General features: G+C 39.4%; 1 protein-coding gene across 24 annotated transcripts in view; it reads left to right on the top strand.

Annotated features, from left to right (window-relative positions):
* MYT1L (myelin transcription factor 1 like) overlaps nucleotides 1–15,122 on the top strand; it is a 513,839-nt gene that overhangs the window by 193,966 nt on the left and 304,751 nt on the right. The window contains exon 4 of one of the 24 annotated variants that reach the window (XM_055120031.1): nucleotides 4,432–4,484. The exons of the other annotated variants lie outside the window; for them this stretch is intronic. The gene's annotated coding sequence lies outside the window, so the exon portion shown is untranslated. The remainder of the gene's footprint in view (nucleotides 1–4,431; nucleotides 4,485–15,122) is intronic. 24 annotated transcript variants of the gene reach the window in all.

Below are 15,122 nucleotides of genomic sequence, written 5' to 3'. Positions count from 1 at the left end.
CTGAACCTCCATCAGTGAGCTTACAGGCAGCCATGTACTCAATACAGCATCCATCACTAGCCACCTAGGCTCCCAACCAGAGAACTATTGTTTAAACCCACAGACATTGAGAACAGTTACTAAGTAAGTACATTTGAATTCAATCGGTACCATAAGAATGGAGCCTGGGGTAGTTCACATATCCAATCAACAGGAACCCTTAAAGTCCTGACAATTTTCTACTCTATTTTTGCCTACATTGCTTCTACATCTGAAAGACCCTAAGCACATTTGCATGCCCATGGGTGGAAGTTTACATGTCCTCATCTATTCTATTCTTTTCTGGGCTATTTGCAAGACCTAAACTGTTTTTCCCAAGGGACTACCCCAGCATTGAGATTTTTATTAGAGGGATAATTTCCTATATTATATTATTCATATGTCATTATAACATATTAATATTTAATTATGCACATATGTTCACAAAAATAGCAATATATCATATTAAATATTACCTAATACATTATATAATAATATATAACCCTACTCATTGCTGGGATATCTTGGAAGAATAGAGCATGGGGGGTATTACACAGAACTTTGAAACCTTTTCAAGTTTTCCCTCGCCCTCTTAGTCTGATTTACTTACCTTATCCAGATACTGTCTTCTTTTGTTCTCGGTTCCTTTTCAGAGCCACTAAAATCCCTTTCCCTTGTTCCTGCTATCTTCCATTTTTGTGCATTGGCTACCATCCTTCTTGCCAGCCTCCCCACCCTCGTTCTGCCTGAAAATTCAGAATCCCATCTATAAAGACAGAATCTTCTTCCAAAGAGGGCACAAGGCACAGGGTATATGGCAACCCAGAATTCTCTTTGATATGGATTAGGATAGCATCAACTTTGAACTCTTACACACTCATAATCTGGCAATGTCTCCAGATGGCATAACAGTGTGTATAAGTCATATTGACAAGTTTTTTTAAATATTGTCTTGTTTAGGGCATTAGGATTCTTTATGAATGTAGACCTTCTACATGAATTGTTCTTTGTAAAACATGGCAAGTCACATGAATATTAAGTCTGTACTTCAACATCCACAGAGAGGAGGGGAACATACCTGTCTGCTCTTTCCTTTAGTATCCTACCAGCATCTAGACTTTCCCTGAAGATAGCTTCTGAGTGTGTCCTAGGTTCCAAGTACTGTTCACAGTGCTGCTTGAGCATTGATGTATTAGACCTTTAGAGATCCCTATTTTTTAAAAAAAGTCATGTTTTTTGAGAAATATCCATATAGTTTTTCAAAAAGCTAGAGCAGTCAGCATTCCCATGAACAATGAAAAAGAGTCCCTTTCTCCCTATATTCTCATCAGCACTAGTTGCTCTTGTTCTTTTGGATGTGTGCCAGTCTCTGTGGTGTGAGATGACATTTCATTGTTGTTTTGATCTGTATCTCCCTGAAGATTAATAATGAAGGGCATTTTTTCATGTGCCTTTGGGACATTTGAGTCTCCTCTTTGAGGAAGTTTCTGTTCATTTCATCTCCTCATTTTCCGATAGGGTTGGATGTTTCTTTTTCATGTAGAGTTCAACCAGTCCCTTGTATATCCTGCTATTAACCCCTTATCAGAAGGGTGTTGGGTGACTATCCTTTCCCATTCCATAGGCTGTCTTTGTATCCAAGTTACCATTTCTTTTGAGGTACAGAAGCTTCTTAGTTTAAGGCAGCCCCATTTGTTTATTTTTGCTTCCACATGCTTGGTCAGTAATGTTTCATCTTTGAAGATACCTTTGGCTTCAATCTATATCATGGATCTATACCATTATGATATCACTATATCTATATCATGGATCTATATGTCATCTATATCATTATTTCATGTGGATTCTGGTCTGATGTTGAGGTGTTGAGGTCTTTAATCCATTTTTATCTGAATTTTGTGCATGGTGTTAGATAGAGTTCTGAGCCATGTTTTTCTGTTTGTTTTGTGAATTTTTTTTTTGCATGCAGCTGTCCAGTTTTTCCAGTACCACTTGTTAAAGAAGTTTTTCTTGCACTACTTTGCATTTTTTGCTTTCTTATCAAAGATTAAATCATCATATATCTGGGGGTGTGTGAAGGATATTCAACCCAATTCTATTGGTCTGCAGGTCTGTCTTTATTCCAATACCATACTGTTTTCATTGTTATTGTTTTGTAGTACAATTTAAAGTTGAGAAAGGTGATGCCTCCCATCTTTTCCCCTAAGAATTGCTTTAGATATTCGTGGGGACTTCGTGTTCCATATGAATTTCAGGAGTATTTGATAAATTTCTTTGAAAAGTTTCATGGGTAACCTTATAGAGATTGCACTGAATCAGTATAATGGTTTGGGGAGTATTGCTATTTTGACAATGTTAATTCTCCCAATCCATGAGCAGGGGATGTGTTTCCATTTCCCCGTGTCCTCTTTTATTTCCTGAAGTAGTGTTTTATAGTTTTCTTTGTACAGGTCTGTTACCTCCTTGTTAAGCTGATTCTGAGGTACTTGATTTTCTGAGGCATGATTGTGAATAGGATTGCTTTTCTATATCACTTTCTTCTTTTTCATTATTTGCATATGGGAAAGTCATGGTCTTTTGGGTATTGATTTTGTAGCCTGCCACTTTGGTATACAAATTTATTGTTTCTAGGAACTTCTTGGTGGAGGCTTTAGGATTATCTAAGTATAGTAACATGTCATCTACAAATAGTTAGAGCTTGATTTTTTCCTTTCCTATCTATATGCCCTTGATATCTTTTAATTCCTTAACTTCTATGGCAAGTACTTCCAGTACAATATTGAATAGAAATATGACAATAATAGCTGAAATGATAATGCTGGACAAGAACTGAGTGTTAAAAGTAGGTAAAGGGATATTCTTGATAACCTTTCAGTATCAATATTGCAAATCACAGTGCCCAAAAGGAAAGAGAGAGAGACAGAGAAGAAAATCTCCTGCCATAGAGGCAGGCTGGGGGTTTGGAGGGGTAGTGTGGTGACAGAAGGGAACCTGGGGACACTGGTACTGGGAAATGTACACTGGTGAAGAAATGGGTGTTGGGATACTGTGTGACTGATATCTAATCATGAACAACTTTGTAAAGGTCTATCTCACAGTGATTCAATAAAAAAAATTAAATAATAATTAAAAAATTTTAGAAGAAGTAATGTTATTAAAGCTGTGTCACAGAGGAGTAAACAAGAGCATGGAAAGGTTCAACAAATTGCTCAAGGCCACATACAAATGAGAGGCAGCCAGGGATTTGATGCAGGCACTCGGAGGTTGGATCCACCCATGTTATGCCCCAGTCAATAGTAGTAGTTTCATTATACACCTAAAAAACAATTTGGATTAGGAGACAATGTGAGTATAGACCATGACATAATGGCACCAAGATAAAGATTCCAAAACCTCTTGAAAGGAAAGTTGAAACAAAGAGAGATGTGCCTTTCTGACTTAGGAGCAAGGAACTCTTAGGAGAGGGCTTGCCCCTGCTGGCCTGCACAATGCAGGGGCCTTCTCACCTCTCAGGAGAAAAAGCAAAGAATGGAACTAGCCTCCCTTACCCCTCTCCTCAGCAGGTTGCTGGCTCCATACGCAATGAATATGACTGTGATAGAGTGACAGAAAACCTGAAAGGGGAGAGGTTAGAACGCTAACCAAATTGGACCTAAATTCTTGGTTACCTCCAAGTCCACGGAAAGTCATGCAGTGAGAATATGACACACAATCGTTTTCACATTCAAACAGTTTAGAGAGTTTGGGGCTGGAGAGATAGTTTAGGACAAGGTGCTTGCCTTGAATGCAGCCAACCTGGGTTTGATCACATATGGTTCCCTGAGTACTATTCAGAGTGATTCCTGAGTGCAGAGCCAGGAGTTACTCCCAAACATTGCAGTAGGGCCCTAAAGCTAAAAACGCAACAAAAATATGGTTAGAGAGCTCAATTACAAAAGGATAAGCAAGTGGCAGTTGAATCAGCAGGATCTGTGTGCAGGTCCAGAGGGGAGCATCTCCGAGCCACACAGTGGCAGGGTGACTCGGCTGTGGCAACGATCGCCACCTGGTGGTTCTGCTTAGTGCAGAGAGACTCCAGACTGAATCTGCAGAGGATTCAAGAAATTAAGATACCAGTCACATAGTGGAACTCAGGGAAGGTCAGTGATGCTGAAGCTCAGCATTTCCTAGGAGCTGGGTGCCTTCCTAATCTAGCAAGATGAGGACAGGGACATCCACACGTATCTGTGCATTTGTGCATTCGTGTCTGCATGCCTGTGTGCTTGCATGCGTCAGGCACTGTCTCTTCCCAAAGCAGGGAATGGGGAGCAGAAGGCAATCCTAGCTATTTTTACAGATCACTATATGAACAAGGATTAGAATAAAATTTCATTTCTAGATCTTTAGCTTCTTTTGTTAATTTTCCATCCACAGCCTGTTGTTTGTGAAACAAAACTTCCATTGCTTCTGAACCTGTTCATCACAGGGTAAGCAGGCCGCCCTGAGGGCACAATCATTTAGGTTTAACAGAATGGGATAGAAAGCAAGCACTGTATTGACATTACAATTATTTTATAAAATAACAATAAACAACCATGCCCTTAATGGAAAGTTTAATGTAGTGGAAAACAGGGGGAAAGCAGAAAGGTAAGTATTATCTATTGAAACATGCGAAGCTATGCTTGGGCCTCGAGCTCAGTTAGGAGAGCAGCATGTTATATCTTTAAACAAGCTGTGGCACATGCTAAAATCAGGCTTTGCACAGGTTTTCCATGCATGTTCTCAGAGAATTGTGGTTTCCCATCAACAGAGCTTGCAGGCCCGCAGATCACCTCCACTCACCACGGAGGTGAGGGGAGGACATCACTGGCTACAGTCTGCATAGAGGAAGGGGTTGTTGATCTGAACTTGATCACAAGTCAAACCAAGTTTGAGTGAGAAATACAGTCATTCTCTCTGAAGAAATTCTGGCAACAGGTCTTTGTTCTATTTGGGGGCCACATCTGGTTCTGCTCAGGGATTGCTCCTGGCTTTACACTCAGGACTTGCTCCTGACAATGCTCAAGGAATCATGTGGTTTGCCAGGGTTGAGTCCATGTTGGCTGCTTGCTAGGCAACCACAATACCTGCTGTACATCACTTAGTCCATAGGGTTTGAAGAGCTACTTCCTAACCCAGATCATTCAGGTACTGAGGCGATGACCCCGATTTACCTTCACTTTCCCCATCTGCAGGATTATGTATTCCTAATCATTTAAGTGCCCCAATTCTCTTACATAGACATTCTCACACACACACACATTCACACAGAAATGTTTCCTCTCTGGGACTGCAGACAATGCAGCAAGCTAAATGTCTACCTAAACTCAAGACAGTCTGAAATTGTTTTCAATGTGGACAGCAAGTTGGCATAAATAGAAGTTAAGGAATTTAACCTTGGACAATTGAAATTATAGTTTATCATGGAAAAATGCATATTTACATTTTTAGAGATAGGTATTGTTCCCAGCAAGATATTAGACTGACCTGCGTTTATGCCAACAAATTGTGATATGAACTATTGTCATCAGCAAAGAACAAGAAATCAATGTACTGGTTGAAGTCCAGACTGTCTAAACTTGGGGTTTGTACCCTAAATGGTACGCCATATTGCTTCTGCTGTAGTATTTAAAAGCAATACTTTCTTGAAGGGTAGAAAAATTATTACTTCATCCTTGAAATATGTTTAGAATTCAAAGATGGAATCCAGTGTCCTGAACTGAAATAAATTTTTAATATAGTCATTATACAAAAACTGAATTTTTAGTTTGCCTTAATTGCTTGGTGGCTAATGACTCCCAAATAAGATAAGATATTTATGAGATTTTACCTTACACCACCTCTTTTACAGATTACTATTTATTTATGGTAAACATAAAATCCTAAGGGACTATGTATGTAGGTAAAAAGCACTTTATAATATTTAAAGCATATTATAATTATTTCTGTTTTTATCCAGTTCTTTCTCTTCTAATTGACTCATACCTAATCATGTCAAACATTCTTTTTCTGCCATTGCAAATCATACCAATTTTTTTATTGATATAAGCTAGAAATTCTGGGTTAGTTTCAGCTTCTCTACCATTGCAAACCCAGCCAGTACTTTATTAGGCCTATTCTCTAATTCTTATCTTAACTACACAGTTTTAAGTTTTACCTAGTGGATATAAATATAAGAAGGCTAAGAGAAAGAACTCCATGATATGTTCTCCGTTTCATATATAAAACTCTTGATTTGGTTATCCTTCTCTCAGAAGATGGCTTGTTATTCTGTTTACCTTCTATCATATTACGGAAATTTCAAATTAAAAACATGATACAACTATAGTGCATTATGAATTTGACACTTTATGTTTTCTTGTGATAGTTGGAATCTTTGGTCAGAAGGAGTAATAAGAATCTGATTAAGAAAAAAAAGAATCTGATTAAGGATTGCTAATTTTAGTTTTTTTCTTTCTGTTATAATAATTCAGTTGCATCTGATAAAAACTCCAAGAAAAATTATTGGCATTATATTATACTGACTGATGGTACCATACAAGCTGTAACTGACAGAATATCTTATCATTTCATTACAGTATTTAAAAACAGGAATTTCAGACTTTTGAAATGTAACTTGCCCCAAATTCAGAATGGCAATACTTACATGAATCTGGGTACTTATCATTGACATTAAGGCAACATGACATTGAGTAGCTTCTTGAGGAATTTCTATATTTACTGATTTTATTATTTTATCCAATCTTGATTATGCCTTATGATATTATTAAAGAAACTTTATGCTTTAATTTGCTTTGTGTGATGACTTTTGTTTAAATTACTTTCAATTAATATTTCAATGAAGATAGTAAAGATACTGTTACCTCAGTGGTTTTACTGTAAATACATTTGAAAAGAAGTTTTTCATACTTTTTATATATTTTTATTTTATTGTTTTAAACCTTTTTGTTGAATCACTGTGAGATAGACCCTTACAAAGCTGTTCATGATTGTATTTTAGTCACACAGTATTCCAACACTCCACTAGTGTACATTTCCCGGCACCAATGTCCCCAGATTCATCCCCTGCCTGCCTCTATGGCAGATCTTTTTTCTTTCTTCTTTCTTCTTTCTTTCTTCTTTCTTCTTCTTCTTCTTCTTCTTCTTCTTCTTCTTCTTCTTCTTCTTCTTCTTCTTCTTCTTTCTTCTTCTTCTTCTTCTTCTTCTTCTTCTTCTTCTTCTTCTTCTTCTTCTTCTTCTTCTTCTTCTTCTTCTTCTTCTTCTTCTTCTTCTTCTCCTTCTTCTTCTTCTTCTTCTCCTTCTCCTTCTCCTTCTCCTCCTCCTCATTCTCCTTCTCCTTCTCCTCCTCCTCCTCCTCCTCCTCCTCCTCCTCCTCCTCCTCCTCCTTCTCCTCCTCCTCCTCCTCCTCCTTTTTTGTAATGACTTGGACAACACAGCTGCATATGCTTATTGCATGCATTTCTACTATTTTGTACTGGCCATTTATCCTGCTCTGATTTATTTTAAAATAATTTATTGTCCAAAGACTAAATATGTGCATATATATTGAACTTCAAAATAATGATCTTTTCTATTAGGTGTTTTATGGTTTTATGCTTTGGTTTTGGACTTAACCAATTATTGAGAGAAGTAGACTCTATGGTTTTCATTTTACTAAAGTGTGTAGTGTTGCCTGAAATTGTCTTATCTATATCATGGCACTGATTACTAACCTGAGCACATAAAGGAATGCTTTTTTTCCATCTTTGCAGATTTGTGCGCCCAGACCAATATCTTGGTGTATTGGTCTTTAACGTTTTTATAAACATTTTCAAGATGATTTCAGAATATTTCTGGTCAGTCAGAGTGAACGTGGCATGAAAATACAACTACTCTCCTCTTTAAGTATGAGAAATTTCTTGAATTTGGCACTGACTTCCATAGTTAGCATTACCTATTATTTTAAACATCTTTCAGGTGTTATGTAGCTCTGTCTCTTGTCCAGCATGATCATTCCGAACTATTACTGTCATACTGGTCTCTTCTCTATCTTACCTACCCTCCGCCCTACACACACTGGTAGTTAGTTCCAACCATTGACCAGTCCTCCTAGCCCCTGTTTTCCTTGGTGGTGGATATTAGTCTTCTACTATATATATCATTTTTTACATACCACAAATGAATGCAGACATTTTATTTCAAGAGGAGTTTGGAATCTTTTGCCTGGTATCTCCTATCTGCTTTTCTTTTCTGGGACACTTTTCCTGGCCTTTTTTTTCTGGCCTGTTTTGTCCTAGAGTAACACAATGATTTTTCATCCCTTGCTTTCTCTTCTGACTCTCCATAGACCTTAGATCCTAGACACTAAAAAAAGTCTAGGACTTGATTGACTGCATCTAGACAGTAGAAACCTGACCTGAAACACTCATGTTACAGGCAGCATGTGGTTCTATATAAGACTACATGTTTATGTCAGGATATACAATATTATATCCTGTGTAACTAACCATATCCCCCAAACAAGAAAAATGATCAGAAGCATAAAACATAAAAGCATTTGTGAATTTTCCAACCTTTCAATGTTCCATCTTTTGCTGCTTTTTCCCATGTGCTGGGAATTGTCTCCCTTTCCTCCTTTCAACTGTACCTTATATTCCACCTATGACTATACCTGAATTCCACTGTTTCTACTGTGTTCTGACTTCTTATCTGACTGCTCCAATGCCAGCCACAATTGTCTTATTCTGTTCAGTTTAAATCATTCACTAAAAATAATTAAGGATTAAGAGAAAGTTGCCTCCACAGGGAACAGCCTAAAAGGTGGTTCATCTCTCAGAGGCAGAGATGCCTTGCTCTCTGTCTCACAATCCCTGAAGAGAGCCTATTCTGCAATCCCTTTGGGTTGACCCTGCAGCCCACTGACGTCTGAGCCGTGTGCACAAAAGCCTTGTGGCCCTCCAGGAGGGGTCGCTGAGGGAGGGAAAGCACCAATGATGGTCTTCCAAAACCCCCTTCTCAGCAACTTCATCTGCTCTTCTGTTCACTCTTTATTGCTGAATTTATAAAAAAAAATGAAGCGATGAGTGTGTTTTTCAAATATGGTTGGATGCATTTTGACCAATGGAAAAGGACGTTAGTGAATGGTTGAATCACTGCTGCGTGGTCCATTGACAGACTCTGTGTGTATAGATGAAAGTCCAGGTGGAGGAACAGAAAGGAGGATGGAAGCCAGGACATAAGAGCAGAGGAGATGGAATTTCAGAAATTGTTATTATATGAAAATCCACTCAAAACTCACTGGTTTCAACTAGGTTTTGAAATTTTTTCATTAGTGAATCACCATGAGGTACAGTTATAGTCTTACAAACTTTCACGCTTGCTTTTCAGTCATATAATGGTCGAGTGCCCATCCCTCCACCAGTGCCTATTTTCTACCACCAATGGCCTCAGCATCTCTCCTACCACCCACCCCACCCCCTCCATCCCACCCCACCTCTGTGGCAGGGAATTCCCTTTTGCTCTATCTCTCTTTTTGGGTGCTGTGGTGTGCAGTAGAGGCATTAAATGGCCATTATGCTAGGTCTATAGTCTACTTTCAGCCCACATCTTCCATCCCTAGCGGAACCTCCTAGTACCCTTTACTTGGTGGCCCCTTCTCTATCTGAGCTGCATTTTCCCCCAGCATTTGAGGCCAGCTTCTAAGCTATGGAGTAATCCTCCTGATACTTATCTCTACTGTTCTTATCTCTACTGTTCTTGGGTGTTAGTCTCCCATTCTGTTAATTTATGTTCCAATAATGAGTGCAATCTTTCTACATCTGTCCCTCTCTTTCTGACTCATTTCACTTAACATGATACTTTCCAGGTTGATCCACCTATATACAAATTTCATGACTTCATCTTTTCTAACAGCTTCATAGTATTCCATTGTATAGATGTACCAAAGTTTCTTTAACCAGTCATCTGTTCTTGAGCACTCGGGCTTTTTCCAGAATCTGGCTATTGTAAACAGTGCTGCAATAAACATACAAGTGTAGATGTCATTCCTACTATACTTTTTTGCCTCTCTGGTTTATATTCCCAGAAGTTGTATTGCTGGGTCAAATGAGAGCTCATTTTCTAATTTTTTGAAAAGCGTCCATGCTGTTTTCCAAAAGGGCTGAACCAGTCGGCATTCCCACCAGCAACTATTTTATATTGTCTACCATGGCTCTCTGGGATGTCTAAATGAGTGGGTGGGTCTTACATCTAGCTGGCCTTGGAATTTCTGATAAATGACAGGTGTGCCTGGGGTCTTCTAAAAACATTTTGGGGCTCCTTACTTATATTTGACGCTTAAGTGGATATTGAAGGCAAGTTGAGGGGTTCCTGCTCCCTCTGCCAAGACAGTCCCCTGCAAGATTATCCTAGGCTTCCTTAAAGCATGGATATCTCAGGGAAGTCAGAAGTTTTATGTGTTTCTAATTCACCAGGGCAAATGTTCCAGGTGAATGTAAGTGGATATAGGAAGACATTTGATAACCTAGTGTTGAAAGACACAGCACCCATTCCTCATACTGAGATTATCAAGAGATAGTCTTGGGACCAAACAAAGACAGCACTCTAGAGAAATGGATGATAAATTAAGACTTGTAGTATAGTCTCCTGTGAAATATAATCATAGGCTTGTGGATGATGTGAATATGGAAGATGGAAAGAGAAGCTATCACACATAGGGGGAAGAACAGCTAGTCTGATGGACTCAAGCCATGGTATTGTTCAGACCTGTGTGTCCCAGAGAGAAATCCAAAACTATGCTGCTGCTGGTGCAGCCTCCTGACCTCATATCTCTTCATTCTCAGCAATGGAAAACAAATTACCAAATGCTTTCTTTTCAGCAGATCGACTTTAGGGGGTAGAAACTCCAAATCAATAATAGTGAATTTTTTGTTTAAATATTGAATGTAATCAAAGTAAAGTGAAAGTAAAGTGAAATTTACCAGTTACACATGCGGGGTGGGGGGCTGGCGAGGTGGGGGGAAGGGGGGAGGTATATCGTGATTCTTGGTGGTGGAATATGTGCACTGGTGAAGGGATGGGTGTTTGAGCATTGTATAACTGAGACTTTAACCTGAAAGCTTTGTAACTTTCCACATGGTGAATCAATAAAAGAATTTAAAAAAAAAGAATGAAGGAAGGATGAAGAACAAAGAATGGGACAAAGAAAACACATAATGAAGGGATGGAGGGCAAAGAAATTACATAAACTAAAGGATGATATATTCTGTAAATGAACATGAGGACCAATAATGGAATCAAAATAAAAGATAAACATGGGAGCAGTAAGGTTCAGTGTCATGGAATTGGGTGAGCTTCGAAAAGATAAGTACAGCAAAGTGTTACCTCTACCTGACTTACCATCCTTCTGTAGTCCTTATCTTGCTCTTTTAATTACTTCCAGCCCCAGCATGAACCTTAGGAGAAAGAAGGTGTTGAGTTGAAGAAGTTGATAGATGAGTCAATAACCCTGGACTCATCTTAGCTTCACTGACCAGACTTACTTCACACCTCAGCGGCTCTAGTGTGATTGCTCCCTGTGCATGTTCTAGGTTTCTTGCTTGTGTATGAGTTTCACTGAACCCACTGCACAAGAGGTTCAAGATTCCTAACACACATGAGTCATCAGTATCTTTACCTTGACTTGAATTTCAGAGTTCTCGTCTGCACCTGAGTTTTCTTTCATCAGGGTTCTTAGCAGTGCTCCAATTATAGCAGTCTGACTCACCAGAATTCAGGCTCCTTATGTCCACTGAAGAAGTTTCAGCCCTCCTTCACCTGCACCTTAATTTTAAGAGCCTACCTGCACATGATTGCTCCTATAGTACTTCTATGTTGTATCATCACAGGAACCCATTCTGATGCATCTACTCATTTCATGCCACTCAGCACTGTCATCTGCACAAAATTCTGTAGTTTCCTCCTTGCTATTGTTTATTCAGCATGCAGCCTGACTCTGGCACTTGGAAAATACAAAAAAAAAAATAAGTTGGCAAATTAAGTTGAGTTGGACTTATTCAAATAAGATTGAATGTTAGGCAGAAGTTACAGGCTCTGCATTGCCACCTTGGTTTGGGGTCCTAGAAACCTTTAACAGAGCTGTGTGTGCACACCTTTCCAATGCCTGTCTTCTCAGAATCCAAGAAGGCCTTCCTGGTCATTGTGCATGTTTTTCTCTGGGAAGTCCATGAATGTATTTATTAAAATATATATTTAATCTTATGTGCTGTCCATTTTGTGTGCTTGGGATGAATAAAGAAGTAATAAAGCCCTGCCCAGTGGAATTTACATCTGTTGGAAACATTCTGATAACAGCACTGCAGGGCATCCTGCACGGCATCTTAGAAAAGGATCTGGTGTGCTGGAGAGAATTAAGCAAAACAAGAGTGACAGATCATGCTAGCAGGAAAGGTAGTTATAATGTGAAATAAGGGTCTTGTGTGGGACTGTGGCAACAAGAAGCAAACTCAGAAGAACCACAGGGTGTTGGAGGGCTTGTGTACCAGGCAGAGGGATGCAGTAAGGCAAGACCTAGAAGTCACAATGTGTGAAGGATAGAAAGATGTGTGAGACACTGTGGTGATGGAACTTTTGAACTTGAGCATACCCTAATTTAAAGTTAGCAAAATATAGTAAAATACAAAACAGGAAGAATATTGCTATTTCTAGCAGGACAGAGGCAACCCACAGTGCTGGAAATCATTGTGCTTTCTGAGTGTAGAAGATCTACTCTCAGAGCAACTGCTGAGTGATGTTCTGCATTTTTCTTCTTGTTTCCTTCATTTCTTGATGGAGATCTTGGAGCTGGGTACAAATTTCACTTGCCCCTTCATTAAATCATTATTCACTCATTTGTGCATTTGGCAGTTGCTCATTAAGTGCTTGATGTTCATTCTTGTATGGGAGCATGATAATCAAGCTAGTGCATCTTTCCCTCTTTAACAACATTTCTGAGATTCTGGGATGAATATACGTTAAGCACCTGAAAAGTCAATAAATATCAAATGGCTTTGTGTGACAAGGGCCATGAAGAAAAAAAGAAGGTCTGTCACAACTGAATTGCAAGGAGCCAATTTTAAGTTGGATGATGATCAAAGGACTTCCCAAGGAGGCTGCTTCTCATCAGAAACTTGAAGAATAGGGGAGAGAAAGGCATTCGAAAGTCTTTTATTTGTGACACAAGACAGATTCGAAGGAAAAATGGCAGCCATCTTCACAGTGACCTTGGATGTATTTTCCCTGGCTACAGGAGGACACAACAATAAAGAATACTTCTAATGAAATTCAGATGGTGGGGTTTCTGTTTCTAACCTACTCTGAGAAACAAACCTAAAAAATTATTGGATTTGTGGGGAGGAGACATGTTGTCATTTGCCCCACTGATCTAACAGAGATTTCTACACATTCCAGATGTTATAATATATATGTGTGTCTATATCCCTATACAATTAGAGTAATAACATTTTTTATAATTCTGTTGAAGTTTAGTGGAGTGATAGCACAGCAGTAGGGTGTTCACCTTTCATGCGGCCGACCTGTGTTCGATTCCTCCACCCCTCTCAGGGAGCACGGCAAGCTACCACGCCCACATGGCAGAGCCTGGAAAGCTACCCATGGCATACTGGATATGCCAAAAACAGTAACAAATAAGTTTCACAATGAGAGACGTTACTGGTGCCCACTCGAACAAATCGATGAACAACGGGATGACAGTGACAGTTGAAGTTTAATGAAACAATGTCTATAAAATGAGCTTACCCAATAGCTTGCCATTTAAACAGAACTTTGAACAAGTGTTAAACTTAAAGTGGGCCAATTCTTCTGGGCACACACTACAGAGAATGGGATGTAGTGTGGCAGACAGTGAGGCAGGGGAGGGGTTGTCACACAGTCCTCATTTTCTGTTTCTTTGAGTGAGCTTATGCAGTAAAACCTCACTGGGTGCAAGACCAACCTCTGGCTGGTGAAGTTAGGAGAACGTGTCTGCATGGTGGCTCCCTTTTCGAGAAGCTCCTCCCTAACTTTACATTCTGTGCTTCCTGGGACAATTTCTAATTCTGCAACATGGGAGTGAGTAGACTTGTAACTGGGCATCAAGTTTGCACTTGAAGCTTATATGACCAGCATTCCAAGTCTTTGGATGGGTCTGCTTCATCAGACATGGAGCAATGTCTCTTCCGCTTGCCTTTACCTCTTGTCACTCATCTGCAGACTCATGGTGAGAAGATAAGATTGTTGCTTATTTGCCCTCTTAATCTACCCATTGGGACGCCATTCATAGGAATAGCAGTTGTCCAGGCAGACTGGCCTCTCTGCTTCACTCAGCACAGTCCAGCACTGTATTAGCTTCTTTGGTTCTTCATTTCCCCTTACTACTGTATCAATGCCACCTTGCAGACAGGAAGTTTTGGAAATGAGAAGACTTAACGTGTAGTAACTTTCTTAAGCTTGAAATTGTATAAGTCAGGGCCAAGAGTTGAACCTAATGTTTCAAGCCTCCTACAGGAATTTCTCACAACAACCAAACTCAAATAAAACAAGTCTTATGGAAAGACCGAGCTATTCAAATGGTTGTGATGACCAGGGTTGACCAGATCTCTTCTCACTGATTGAGAAGAAAAGCTCTTTGAACAGCTTTTGACATGAGGGTAGGCCATGATTCCCTCATCTCCTGCATGTCAGTAGAAATGCTGAAATCAGGTCTCTCTGAAAGCTGCATGTTAACAAGACACCAAGTTGTTCAAGAGCATGTCTCATTTCAGTAGCCTGGAAAAGATCCCCACTCAACCTTGGGGATATGCTCAAACATCCACTGATTTCACACGGTATATATTTTACAAAAGGAAATCAATTAATTCCATATATTTTTAAAAATGATCTGCTTCATTTAGTTCAATCTTGTGTTTTAGAAAAATAATTGAAGAACATGAGAATTGTTTGTTTGTTTGCCTTATGGGGGGCACACCCAGAAGTGCTCGGGGCTTACTCCTGGCTCTCTACCCAGGGATCAGTCCTGGTGGGGCTTTATGGACCATATGTGGCACCACATATTAAACTCCGATTGGCCATGT

The sequence above is a fragment of the Sorex araneus genome, chromosome X (genome assembly GCF_027595985.1).
Source record: "Sorex araneus isolate mSorAra2 chromosome X, mSorAra2.pri, whole genome shotgun sequence".
Classification (NCBI taxonomy): domain Eukaryota; kingdom Metazoa; phylum Chordata; class Mammalia; order Eulipotyphla; family Soricidae; genus Sorex; species Sorex araneus.
Note: the sequence above shows the minus strand (reverse complement) of the source record. Positions and strands in the feature narration are given on the sequence as shown.